Here is a 14,554-nt window from a genome sequence, read left to right on the forward strand (position 1 = left end):
CACAGACACAAATATAACAACGAAAAGCTCAGAAGTCACAAATACAATTAATTCAGACCAACACTGGGGTCAAGGTGCTTCACACCTTATAATGATTTCTGCTTGAGGTTATTTAAATAAAGCAAAATAAAAGGCATAGCAGAATATAATTGTTCCCCTATCAGGTTCCAGAAATTAAACTGCAAGAAAGGAATAAAGAAACACAAGGTTGATGTTCTGAACTTAGCCACAACTAATGTATTGATTCAATCATATTAGTCACCTTTAAATAGCTGATTGCGTAAAAAGACTGAATGTAAACGCAATTAATGAGATGGAACTTTTACATGATAGTATGCTCTAAAGGTAATCATTAACGAGGGATACAGGAACAGAGGGTCAACATTGAACATTACAGCACAGTACAGGCCCTTTGGCCCACGATGTTATGCTGACCTTTTAGCCTACTCCAAAGATCAATCTAACCATTCCCTCCCACATACCCCATTTTCCTATCATCCATGTGCCTATCTAAGAGTTTCTTACATGTCCCTAATGTGTCTGCCTCTACCATCACCCCTGTCAGCACATTCCACACACCCACCACTCTCTGTGTACAAAAACTTATCACTGACATCCCCCGTGTACTTTCCTCCAATCACCTTAAAATTATGCCCCCTCGTGTAGAACTGCTTTGGAAATGTGTATACTGGCCAAAACGTCACTGGCAACTCAAAGACTTCACGCACAGACTCCGAAGTGAAGGATGGATTGATCTCATTTGCAATGTCTTCCAATATCACATAAACCTAACAGTAACAACATTAGGGCTATGATATGCATTTTCGGGTTGCCAGTGACGCTTTGGCCAGTATACACATTTCCAAAGCAGTTCTATCACCACAGAGCCATTAGTTTCTTTTAATCTGGCTGTTAGAGTTGAAGCCTGCACTAAGAAAGTCAACACCCAAAATCAACATAAATGCCACAAATGCAGATGCCGAAACAGAATTTCTCTCATTTTGCACTGTATACCTTGTCTGAGATTATACATTGAAGGTGCTTGATGGTTGGCATGGACTCGGTGGGCCATAGGGCCTACTTCCCTGCTGAATGACTCTATGACATTATAGAATAGTAGCATCATGTAAATTCATTGTTCTAAAAAGGTAATTTTTTTTTACACATTGCAAATAGTAAATAAAAATTGTTATTAAAATTTTCTGGGCCTGCACAGATAAGCGTGTGGTAGACAAACTCCACTTTCATGGTGCATTGTTGTGCCTTGATCTCCTTTGTACACAGTGTCCTGCCTTGGAAATGATGGACTGAACAGTCTTGTGTGCTGCAAGTTTCTATGGATTATGACTCAGGTCAGGCTGGAAAGTGATAAAACCCTGATTTTCATGAATGTACACCGAGTCATCGCGGCCAAATTGCGACACAATGTTGAGGTCAACTGGCACCATTCTAAGATCTCTGTTGGTCAACTCACTCCCACATAATTCCCAGCTCAAAGAAACTGATTTCTGGAGTTGACATAAGTGTGTGAGAAACCAAGTGTTGCGTCGAATGCTATGCATATTTTCCAACTGCCCAAGGGTGGAGGACATGCGCAAGAACAGGCAGGACAAGTCAGTTTCACTTTGACAGGAGGTCAGACCGCTAATATGTAGTTTATATTTTACCTACCAAAATAAATAATTTTATCTCAAGCATTTAATCAGCAGCTGTAATGTGATTCTTGTCATTGAATTCTTTACTCCTCCCTTACTTGAGTTTACACTGCTTAACACCTCAGAGGTTTTTGAATTAAAAAAAGATTTTTTCCATTGTTCCTCTATGCCACTGCACTTCTGCTTTTTTTCCTGACACAGTTGGTCAGTTATTGAAAACAAAGAACCATTTTGAGAGGCAAACAGTCTGATCTGATTAAGTGGGAGGTTTGAGAAAGCTAACTGAAGTTGAGCTGAATGGCTGAAATTCTTCACTATTACACTAACTCTCAAGGTCATGTAGTCTCACACGTGCCGAACTAGTTCATGTAACAAGACAGACAACCCGCCAAGTTATTGAGCTGAAAACAATGTTCAACAAAAATGATTCCTTAAGCTAGGAAAATAGATGATTTGCATTTTTATAGTCCCTTTAAGACAGTAAAGCATTCCCAGGTGGCTACACCAAAGCTCAAGTAGACACGGAGCTGAAAAATAGAGACATTGAGACAGATTGTCAGAAATTTGTCCAAAAGGGATGATTTTAAACTGAGTCCTGCAGAACAGTTTATATGAGGACTGTTCTTAGTGTAACATCCAGCTGGTTTACAGTGCAGACTCCAATTCAAAGGAAAAGGCATATGCCCAAAAAGCAAATCAATTTTTTCTCCTGGGAGAATGGGAAGGGATAGTTAAGTTAGTGGTTACAGAGACGGGGGGGGGAGGGGTGATAGTACAAAGGGTTTTGAATGTAGGTATGAGAATTTTTAAATTGGAGGAGTTGGGGTATCAAGTATGAATAGACTAGCAAGAATAAAGCTGGTAGACAAGCAGCGCTTGGAATAAAAACTGGCAGTAGATAAAAGATTGTTAATATCTAAGATTCAAAGTTTTTTTCCCCCAAATATATATCAATTTATTTTGCCTTAAAGCCCAGCATTTATAAAACCAAATCTTTGAAAACATAGTTTACAACAATTTAGATTGGCTTACATTGTGCTATCGTTAACTTCGTGCCAAACACCAGACTATGTCACTAAAAAGTTTGAACTGAAAATCCATAACAATGATTAATTATATAAAAAAGTAATTTCTCATGTTTAAGGGCAAGGGAATTATACTAAGCAACATCCTATGTGATTATTCTTTTGCCAGGCAGACCCATCTCCATTTAAATTCATAAAACTTAATTTCTGTTAAGTCAACAATGCATAAATTCACTCAAAGTTTACTTGTTATTCAAACTGAAGGTAAGAAACCAGCTTTAGCCTATCTATTTCATAGTGTGATTGACAGAACAAAATAACTATGGATCTGCAGCTCTTCTTGAAATTCTAGGATTACCTAATTAACCACTTATCCATAGCTCCCAGTCCAGGCAAATGTCTAACTCAAGTTTCTGGTTCCTGATCAACAATCAGGCTTATCCAAGGAAATGAACCAACAAGCCTTTCTAATTCTATTATTCCACTCAAAATGGAAGTTTAGCAATTTTCTAACTCCAGTTTTTGTACACATTGCAAGTAGTTTTTAGGTGTTACATTCAGCAAAGTCTTAAAGTGAAATGACATTCAAATTCTTTAAGAATTTTAAGTGAACAATGTAATTAACCAAATTGTGTGATATACATTAGCTTGTATTCTTTTATGAGTCAATTTGGGGAGGTAGGGAAGTGGGGCACTTGGTAGGGAAGTTGATATCCTGCTAGTTGTAACTCTTTGGTGTTGTCTCTGCAACTTTTGAGTTAACTTACTCAAGATACTCATGTCTTTCATGAAAAACAAAACAGATAAATTATATATAATACATGATTTGTTTTTGCCCTAGAGGTATGTGCGACCTGAAGATGCATCAGGCAAGCACTAGAATCAAGAACAGTAATTAAATGAATGTCTAAATCCTAGAAATATAAAAAAGGTTCACTAATTTCATCATACCTCAATAAAACACAACTTTAAGCCACAAGCTACGATTTCCTTCAGTTTTCCCTCCCCTACATATCCTGCCGATTATTATCACACTCGATCCCAGCAGGCAAGAGAGCGCAGCATGACCCAAGAGTTCAGTAAAGAAAATGGAACACTTTTGGAAATTATGTCCAAAAGATATTTTTATTGTTTGCAGTTTTAGAAATGTTTAGATTTCTGTAAATATTTTATAGAAGCAATGTTTTATTGTTCCATTTTCCTGTGAAGCTTTTACTGGACTCCTGGGTCATGTTGCCCTCTTCTGCCTGGTGGAATTAAGAATGCTGATAATCCTAGGCGTCGACTGAAACATCTAATTTGTTCAAGACTAACAAAATCAGTGAACTTTCTTTATAGTTCTGGATTTGGATATTTATGCAATTGATTCTAATGTTCATCCATAGTGACTTCAAAGGACATATTAATCCTGTCCAAATTTACTGTGCTTCAGCAGAAAGTCTCTCCTAGTCACTTAATGTAGTGCAGTGTTTGGGTATTTTCCTTGTACAGTGCAGTGTCTGGTATTTTTTGCAAGTACTTTATTTTCTGGTGTTTTTAGGCTTCATCAGATTTCTGCCCTGCTGCAATATTGCAAATCCTTTGTCAAAGTCATAAATTCAGTCCTGAATGACTGCAGCTGAAGTAAACTATTCTTCCTCATTCTTTTTGATCTATCTGTAGTCTTTTACTTGGCTGACCACATCAACTTCCTCCAGCGCCTGTCATCTGACAAACAAGTCCCACATCTGCAGGCAACATGCAGCCCTAACTCACGACCGGCTTTCTCCATTGCCTACGAATGGTCAAGCCATTTATCAGGCATTCAATACTAGATAAGTAATGATTTCCTATAATTAAGTGATGGGAAGCCCCATGCCAACTTCAAACTCCATTCGTTAGTCACTGGCACTATGCCACTCCTTGGCATTTGATTGAATAGATGCTTTGTCACCTTAGACTCCCATCTAACCATGACCAAGTTGCTAATCTCACAAACTTTTTAATCACCAAAAATAACTAATTCCACCTTTGCAACATCACCCCTTTCTGGCCCCATGTCACTGCACCCACCATGAACTCAAGCTCCTCCAAAACTTTGCCAGTTATATCCTAACATGTACCAAGTCTTGCAACCTCGTACTGAATATTGCTTTCAAAACCCTCCACAGTTTTGGGCCTCCCAATCTCTGTAACTTCCTCTGGCCCAACAACCTCCTGAGATCAGTGTTCTCGAGTTCTGGCCTATTGTACATCATGATTATCATTGGAGGAACTCAGCAGGTTGAGCAGCAGCAGATTGTTTGTGGCTCAAGATTCCAGCAGCTGCATTCTCTTGGTTTGATAACATCTCTGAGAAGCCTTGGGCCATTTTACTGTGTTAAAAGGAAATGGTTCTTTTATAGAAGAAAGAACTATAGAAAAACTACAGCACAATTCAGGCCCTTCAGCCCACAAAGCTGTGCCGAACATGTCCCTACCCTAGAAATTACTAGGCTTACCCACAGCCCTCTATTTTACTCAGCTCCATGCACCTATCTAACAGTCTCCTGAAAGACCCTATCGTAGCCACCTCCACCACTGTTTCCGGCAGCCCATTCCACACACTCACTACTCTCTGAGTAAAAAAAACTTAACCCTGATATCTCCTCTATATCTACTCCCCAGCACCTTAAACCTACGTCCTCTTGTGGCCACCAATTCAGCCCTGGGGAAAAGCCTCTGACTATCTACCCTATCAATACCTCTCATCATCTTATACACCTCTATCAGGTCCCCCCCTCATCCTCCGTCTCTCCAAGGAGAAAAAGCTGAGTTCCCTCACCCTACTTTCATAAGGCATGCTCCGCATTCCAGGCAGCATCCTTGTAAATCTCCTCTGCACCCTCTCGATGGCTTCCACATCTTTCCTGCAGTGAGGCATCCAGAACTGAGTACAATACTCCAAGTGGGGTCTGACCAGGGACCTATACAGCTGCAACAATACCTCTCGGCTCCGAAATTCAATTCTCTGATTGATGAAGGACAATACACCATACGCCTTCTTAACCACAGAGTCAACCTGTGCAGCCGCTTTGAGCGTCCTATGGACTCGGACCCCAAGATCCCTCTGATCCTCCAAGCTGCCAAGAGTCCTACCATTAATACTATATTCCGCCAACATATTTGACCTACCAAAATGAACCACTTCACACTTATCTGGGTTGAACTGCATCTGCCACTTCTCAGCCCAACTCTGCATCCTATCTATGCCCCTTTGTAACCTCTGACAGCCCTCCAAACTATCCACAACACCCCCAACCTTGGTGTCATCCGCAAACTTACTAACCCACCCCTCCACTTCCTCATCCAGGTCGTTTATAAAAATCACAAAGAGTAAGGGTCCCAGTACAGATCCCTGAGGTACACCACTGGTCACCGACCTCCACTCAGAATACGACCCTTCAACAACCACTCTTTGCCTTCTGTGGGCCAGCCAGTTCTGGATCCACACTGCAATGTCCCCTTGGATCCCATGTCTCCTCACCTTCTCCATAAGCCTCGCGTGGGGTACTTTATCAAATGCCTTGCTGAAATCTATATACACTACATCTACTACTCTCCCTTCATCAATGTGCTTAGTCACATCCTCAAAAAATTCAATCAGGCTCGTAAGACTGGACCTGCCCTTGACAAAGCTATGCTGACTATTCCTAATCATATTATACCTCTCCAAATGTTTACAAATCCTGCCTCTCAGGATCTTCTCCATCAGTTTACCAGCCACTGAGGTAAGACTCACTGGCCTATAATATGCAGCAGATCACCTGATATTCATCATTCATCAGATGCAAAGAACATGGAAAACTGTGTGGCTGCATCGTAACTGTTCTTAATCACTGCATAATGCATTTGAATAAGTCATTTTCTGCACCTTTAACCACCTCAGGGCTCTTATAATTATGCATTAGCTCCACAGTTTTCACCTATAATTTGCCAGAATAACTTTAATAAAGTGAACTTTAAAGTAGGATTCCTCTTTTGAAGAAGGATTTGCTTTTGCTTTTCTGAAAACTTGTTGCTAGAACCATGCACGACACCTGTAGAGCCGATTCTGTTGCAAGTGAACAAAAGTTGCCAGCCACACTTCCATGAATATCATACCCTTCTCATACTATTGGGGAGATAAATGCTCAACTTTGTGTGTACCAAGAGTAAATTAAACTGCTTCAGGTATCCAAAAGGTGATTTTATTACATGTAATCAACATTACTAGAGAGAAATTACAATGAAATTAAGTCACTAGTCAATATCTCTTTAGATAAAGGCTCAAAGTAAGGATAATCAGACTCTTAATTGACATAGAATTGCAGAATGATACAGTAGAGGTGGAGGCCATTCATTTCAGTATCTTTTGCCAGCTCTCGGTAATTGATTTACTATTGTCACACATACCAAGATGCAGTAAAAAACTCATTTTGCATGCAATCCAGACAGACCATTTCAAAACATAAGTACATCGAGGAAGTACAAAGGGAAGGCAATAACAATGCAGAATATAGTGTTACAGTTACAGAGAAAGTGCAGTGCAGGTACACAGTAAGGTGCAAGGGATAAAAGCTGTCCTTAAGCCTGATGGTGCGTTTTCTCAAGCTTCTGTATCTTCTACCTAATGGAAGGAGGATGGAAGAGAGAATGACCAGGGTGGGGGCAAGGGTCTTTGATTATGTTGGCTGCTTTCCCGAGGCAGTGGGAACTGCAGACAGAGTCCACAGAGGGGAGGATGGTTTGTGTGATGTGCTGAGCTGTGTGCATAACTCTCTGCGATTTCTTGTGTTCTCGGGCAGTGCAGTTGCCATACCAAGCTGTAGTGCAACAAGATATGATATTTTCTATGGTGCATCTATAAAATGTTGGTAGGGTCAACGGGGTCATGCTGAATTTCCTTAGCCTTCTGAGGAAGTAGAGACGCTGGTGTGGTAACCTATTTAATAGATGCATTTCTCTTTCCTCATTCCCCTACAATTATTTTCCTTCCAAGTCATTAATCCGATTCATTTTTGAAAGTTGCACTGAACCTGCTTCCACCAGACAGTGCATTGCAGATGATAACTTACTACATGAAGGACATTTTTTCCATGTCACCTCTGGTTATTTTGCCAATTACCCCTTAAATCAATGCTATGTGGTTATTGGACCATCCGCAATGAAAACAGTACAGAGGCACACTATCAAACCCTTGAATTCTTCAAACTTTCCTTTCCTTTAACCTTCCAACTCTGAGGAGAACATCCCCAACTTCTTTAAATTTTTCTGACTAACTGAAGTCTTACATCACATGCAGTATTCCAGTGAATCTCTGCACTCTCTTAAGGATTTTGACATGCTTCCTAAATGTGTGGTCCCTTTAAAATCCCTCTCCAAAAAAAATGCATCCTACTCTCTGTTAACCGTAAATATTAGATATCCAATAGGGCACGAAGAAAACGGGTGATCGGATTTAGATTTACGAAGGTTCTGCACACTGGAGTTAGATCAAAGTGTACTGTAGAAACACAAGTTGCTAAGTGATGATAGCAGCTGAGCGAGAAACTCCACACCCTCATGATAAATCAACTTTGATCAGCTGGGACATCACACCCATCAACCAACTTGCACAGCACCAAGAGACTGAGCTGCCAACATCAAGCAGTACTGTCTGCTGGTGCAAGATCCTCTTAAGATTTGCTGGGAGAGGTTCTGGGCTAAACTGTAGGTATCAGGTGGGAGGGGGCAGTGTAGGGGTTAGTGAGCGATAGCAGTTGATGGTGAGGCCTCACTGTTGGATTGTTCTAGCAGTGGGAGAGCGGTGGTGGAGTGTGAAGGGGAGATCGGGGAAAAAAGAGAGTAGGTTCAAAGGCAGTTGGCAGAAGGGTAAGAGGTAGGAGCATTGTGGGAGAGGGCGATTAAGGAAGAAGGTGATCAGTTTGTGGGGAACAGAAAAAAAGTTATGGGTAAGGTTGTGACTGAGAGTGCAAATGAGACTGCAGGCAAGAAGGTGCGAGTGAACAGAGTACATGTGCGTGTATCTATGCATTCACATACTTGTTTTTGCTAGGTCTGTATAGCAGAGCCTAGTCTTCAATCGACTAGGACCCCCTTCCCTATGGACTGACCAAATTCTGTCAAGACTGAATGGCAACGAGTGTACAGCACCCACACCAGTTAAAAGAATCCATGCACAGGCATCTTCCATTCAGAACTGGAAATGATAGAAGTCATCCTCAATCTGGAGGGTGTGCCTGATAATTACCTTGTTTTAACATGGCAGCGATAAACAGATCAGCGCGACCAATAATAGCATATCACTTTCTGTCCATTTCTCACCACTCCAATGTAAAGTATTGCTTTGAAAAAGAGTACTTTTTAAACTCAGTAATCACAGGATTTAAAATAGCTTTAAGGTTTCTACTTCAAAAAAAATCTGCCAGGAAAAATAATCAATAAAGTTTTAAAATATCTCAAGGGATTACAATACCTGGAGTTTTAGGCATGGATTGTCAGTATATCGTTAATGAGTAAAGTGCACTCTATCTTCCTTTTTAACTGTTCAAAGAGAAATTTCACTCATGAACAGAACTCCAATAATCACTGGAAGAACAATGGGCCAGAATTTGCTGGCAAAATAACAGCAGGTTTAATCTCCATGCTGTTATTAATGTGTAAATCATTCAGCTATTTGTGGTAACGAAGAGATATGTCACGAGTTACAAATTACCAAAAATTCCAGGAAAATAGTAGCTTGTCATCAACCTCCTTTCAGGACATTACTTATTTAGTGCATTAATCACCAACTGAATTCATTGCAGAAAGTTAAGGCCATTACTTAGCTGTGCAGGGACTTTTTTGTAGTGACGAAATTTACGTTCCCATAATGCAGCTCCTCCACTCTACATTGGAAAGGGAACAAATTGAAATCATGGCATCTCATTACCACAGTCCAAATTATTTGACTTTTATTTCATTTCTCTATTTTGTTATTTAATCCAATCTTTCTTTCAGTCTCTTTATTTCTTTTTATGGATCTGATTTAGCTCTTAATTCATGCTGTTTCTTTTTCAATCAAAATCTCTTTGACCAGTTGTGGGTTTAATGGTGACAAAATTGTCAGCATTTGCTGCAATTAATCTGTAAAATTGACATCAACATCTAGCACCCATACATAATTGAACAGAAGTTAGTCAGTGGTGCTCTGATCCTCCACAGGGTACATTTTTGTAATCTTTGCAGATGCAATCGTCATAGAATATGTGATTTGGTGTGAATTTCATTGTTATACACTATTCTTCTTATATTAACTATTGAAAATGAGATAAAAGGAATAATATATAGATTCATTATAAATTTTGAAAATTTCCTTAAAGTAATGAAAATGTATTTTTTTTAGTATTTGAAATATCATAGACCACCTTTAAATGCAATGTGCACTTTACTTATAGTTTTGCAATCTTTGAGAATTCTTCACACTAATTGGCTGCTTTATAATGTTACTGTTACTGAACTCTGCAGATAACACTTGGCTCATATTAATGCCAGAAAAGAGGAAATTCCTACCAGACAGCAGGATGAATCTTTGTGGACAGACTTCTCTCAGTTCAACACCGATTATCGTCCCTTCACTGCTGATCCTAAAACCTGGGCTATTGGATAAGGAGCTACATTGTCCATCCCTTTATTCATCAAGATCTTAGATCTATAAATTTGTGATGTAATTTTATTTTAAGCTGGTGATTTAGGGTAAAAGTCTATCCTGATAATATAACCTAGCAGGCGCTTCATTCCAAAGAGTTCTGGGTCTCAGATGTTTGATTTCAATGGCTGCGTCATACAGCACAGAAACAGGCCCTTCGGCCCAACTCGCCCATACTGACCAAGATGCCCATCTACGCTCATCTCATCTGCCCACATTTGGCCCATATCCCTTTAAGCCTTTCTTATCCACATACCTGTCCAAATGTCTTTTAAATTTTGTTATTGTGTGTTCAAATAGTCAAAATATATCAATGGAAAATTCATGATATCAATTAGTCCTTTTGTTTTCTTCATCTCTAATATTTTGAATTGTCATCAGTGAAGTTTGGCCTAGGGTATTTTAAACTGAAGATTCTTTAACTGGCATGGATTCCCCCAAGTAAAAGAGTATCACAATTAAACCCATCAAAAAGCTAAACGTCACAATAAATGCTATCACATTCCTTAGTTATCAGCAACTATTTAGCTCATATAGCAGTTCATTTACACAGGTTCAGATCTGCATGTTCTCTCTGTGATAACGTGTTCACGTCTGCAACAAGATAGGAGTGTCTGTGATAAGAGCAGGTTGCAGATTGATGCAAAACAAAAGGGTCTAGAAGCATTTAGTAGCACAAAGCTGTCATCATAAACAAGCTTCCTGTGCGGTAGACTGTATACTCACCACTAAGGGAAAATAGTAAGAACATAAAATATTAACAGAAGTGATCCTATCAATTTTATACTTCACACTGCTGCTGACTATGAAGATCGTGGCTAACTGAGCAAGTAATTATACTGCCAGAAACAAGTCTTTCATTACCACCAGCAATCATGACAAATCACATTATCAATCTTTCCCAATTTTCTTCCTCTATTCAGGAAAAATTACAATACACCAAGCCATAAAGCAGATGAGAAAGAATAAAACATCCAAACTGATACATAAAGGACTAAGGAAAATCAGTGTTCAAACTACCGATTGAGGAATACTTTTTCAATGTGCAGTTTGATGCACACAGACTTTGTCAGATCAGAAACAATGGCTCACAATTTGTCAGCGGTCAGTATCCCAGGACACGCCCTCTTGGTTACACTTTTTGTTCATCCTTCAGCTCAATCTTTTTCCCTTCACAAGTTGCTGAAAAGTGAGATACTACGTGAGGGCAAAGAGGACCCATCACCTCGATGCAAGATGAGACCAAGTCTATCACCTTGACCAACAAGTTTAATTCGAAAAATCAGAAGCAGAAAGGGAAATAAACTGTGGCGAAAAGACAAACTAAGGAAGAGGAAAATTGTGGAAGAAATAGCTAAATCAAAAGAATCATAACATATAATTTTAAGATTACTAAGAACAATCTACTAACTGCAGGAACAAGGTTCCACAGTTCCATTGTTTAATTTGCATTAATTTAGGTTTATATTAACATATTTGTACTGTACTGTGCTGCAATAAAGATAATTTTCATGGCATTTATAACCTGTATATGTATGTCTATGACAATAAAGTTGAACCCTCCATGGATTTAGTATGAATATATCTCATTAAGATAAGGGCCCTAGCTTTCTGTGGCAAAGTTAAATCACGGATTTGGTGCAAATGCAGCAAGACACAAATTGATTAGCAATCTGGGACATTGCCCAATTTGTATCATTATTTATAATAACGCTCAATTTTTTTTGGTGTACCAAAATTCATTGTCCAGGCTTATATCTGATGATGCAACTTAGGGAAGGCTTTGGATACTGTCAGCCTTCAAGGAAACTTTACAAAGCAAGTCACAGTTTTTTTTGGAGATGAATTACAAGAAGAAAATTTGACCAGAACATCCTGAGAACTTGCATAAAACAACATGTAGGTACTGTTGATTATTGGCACAAAAGCTTGAGTAATAACATTTCTATTTTTAGGTTACAAAGGTTCTCTTTTGCAATGATTACTCTTTTACAAGGTTAATCTCAGGTTAATCGTTTTTACTGAAATTCACCATCCCTTATTAAAATAGCCACACCCATATCAGCTCACACAAATTTTCTCAATTTACACCAGTTTTGGATGCGACATGATTTAGTTCTTAAAATCATAAAAATAAATTTATTTTAGTGTTTCATAGGAACTGTTTTATTCCTTCTCATTGTGATCTAAAATACATTTTCACTATTCCTGATAACATCTTTAAATGATACAAATAATTTGCCTTAAAAAGTTGAAAGCTTCCACAAGTGCATTGCTGTCTTCTGTGCTTAATTTGCATAATTGAGCCTCGTGGCTTCAAATATTAATTCCTTCCTTGTGCATGAAGATTAAAATGATCACTCAGGTTGTGCTGAGTTCAGAATCAATAATTCCTGATAATGGCCAACTACATGTAACTAAAGCACCGTAATTTGCATTCCAACCCCCATTCCGCTGACCCAAAAGCCTTTTAACTTTGGGATGATGAAGGAGAACTGATAAAGAATAACTACAATGAAAAGTGGGCTAAGCCTGAAAGTTGGAGTGAGCTCATTCATCTGTTCAGTTGGGTCTGTTCTGGCTCTGGTTCAGGCACACACCAGCAGGCACACTTTGTTCTCTTTAAACAACCTACTCATCTAAGGCGGTCATGAAGCTTACACAGTAACAATATGAAGGACATTATAATGCACAGTATTACATAATGAAATGTTCCTATCGCTCTTGGTTAATACGGTGTTCCCTTTTAGCAGTTTTAATTCAAAGCCACAGATATCCTTCTAATCATACACAGCTGACCAAAAAGACACTGATTTAAACAGGTGTTTGACCAAAAGTAGACTGCAACTGAAGAAAATGCTGAATTGTTATTTTTAGCAGCAAATAGACATCAAAAATCTATAAAATTATAATTACTTATAGTGCATCTAAGAAACCTTAAATAACTCAAACTTACATTTATGAACCTCTTTAGATGTAAATTTCAATAATTTATTCAATTTTTTTTATAAACTTGATCTCCTAGCCTTCTAAATTACAACTGCTGCTATAAAGCCACAATTCAAGGCAAATACTCTAAATGCCATTTCACCTTTTGAAAATGGCCTAGTTATATGGCAAGAAGTTGATTTTTATAATTTTTAGACCCAAAGAAGCAACTGCTGTGAAAATTTCACAATTTATACTATGGAATGAATTCAACAGCAATAGAACAGAAAAGTAACTTGTGCTCAAATGTGCAGCTGTTGAAAACCATGACTCAAAACATTTTCTAGCATTTTTATCATTTAGCTGGGTTTTGCTGGTGCACTGAAGCAGCATTACATCTTCAGCCATCTAACAACAAAAACTCAGGCAGCAGCATTACTGATGACAAAGTGTTTCCTCTGAGATGACAGCTACCAGCATCTATTTAAGTAGAGTTACAGAAACTTCATACTCTCCATGGAAGCTTTTTTGCTGATTTATCAGAGGAATACCATGGCAAACAGCATTTTAACTCATTCCATATCAATTCTTATTGTCAATTCAGTTCATTTCTACTGCAAAAATCAGATTTGGCAACACTTGAAGTTTAGGCATAACGTCATGTTCTTTAGCAATTTGGAAAGTGTCATTCAAATGTCACCATTCCAGATGCAATCTTCAACTTGTGTAGAGTTAACATAACTGCCCTGGGTACCCCAGTTTGGGGGAGATTCCTTATTGCCGCCCTAGTGAAAGCATGGATGTGGGGACATTATTCTAGGATTAAACTGGCTTTGTTTGTAAAGCCCCTGTGGGAGAACAGCCTGTTGAGACTCATCATCAAGGTTCACACATGACTTAGAGGTCACATAGAAACAGTACCAGAGGGGAGCCAGCAACAATACAAGTATAACAAAGCAAGTAGTCAACATCCTGAGTGGGTGAGAACAGGTAAAAGGAATCCACGTTCATCTCTCTTTTCATGTCTCAAAGCTTTTTAAATGGCAGGAACTTAACAAGATGAAACAGTGATTGGCTAAAGCTTAGTGCTTGACCTTGAGTTGTACTTCACAAGGGGCAAGTTCCAGCTTTTGGCAACAGATGCATTCTACCACTATCACATAAATGGGCTAAAGAATTTAATGCAATTGAATCAAACTACCATATTATTTCAGAGACTTGTCCTTAAGCAAGGCTACGAACAGCTTAGAAGTAAAGAT

At 38.8% G+C, this 14,554-nt stretch overlaps 1 protein-coding gene across 2 annotated transcripts in view; it reads right to left on the reverse strand.

The window, feature by feature from the left end:
- Positions 1–14,554, reverse strand: part of LOC127583639 (phospholipid-transporting ATPase VD-like) — a 132,726-nt gene that overhangs the window by 103,105 nt on the left and 15,067 nt on the right. The window contains exon 1 of one of the 2 annotated variants that reach the window (XM_052039841.1): positions 9,504–9,560. The exons of the other annotated variant lie outside the window; for it this stretch is intronic. The gene's annotated coding sequence lies outside the window, so the exon portion shown is untranslated. Of the gene's footprint in view, positions 1–9,503; positions 9,561–14,554 lie in introns of those variants that run through there. 2 annotated transcript variants of the gene reach the window in all.

Source organism: Pristis pectinata, chromosome 2 (assembly GCF_009764475.1).
Source record: "Pristis pectinata isolate sPriPec2 chromosome 2, sPriPec2.1.pri, whole genome shotgun sequence".
In the NCBI taxonomy this organism is placed as follows: domain Eukaryota; kingdom Metazoa; phylum Chordata; class Chondrichthyes; order Rhinopristiformes; family Pristidae; genus Pristis; species Pristis pectinata.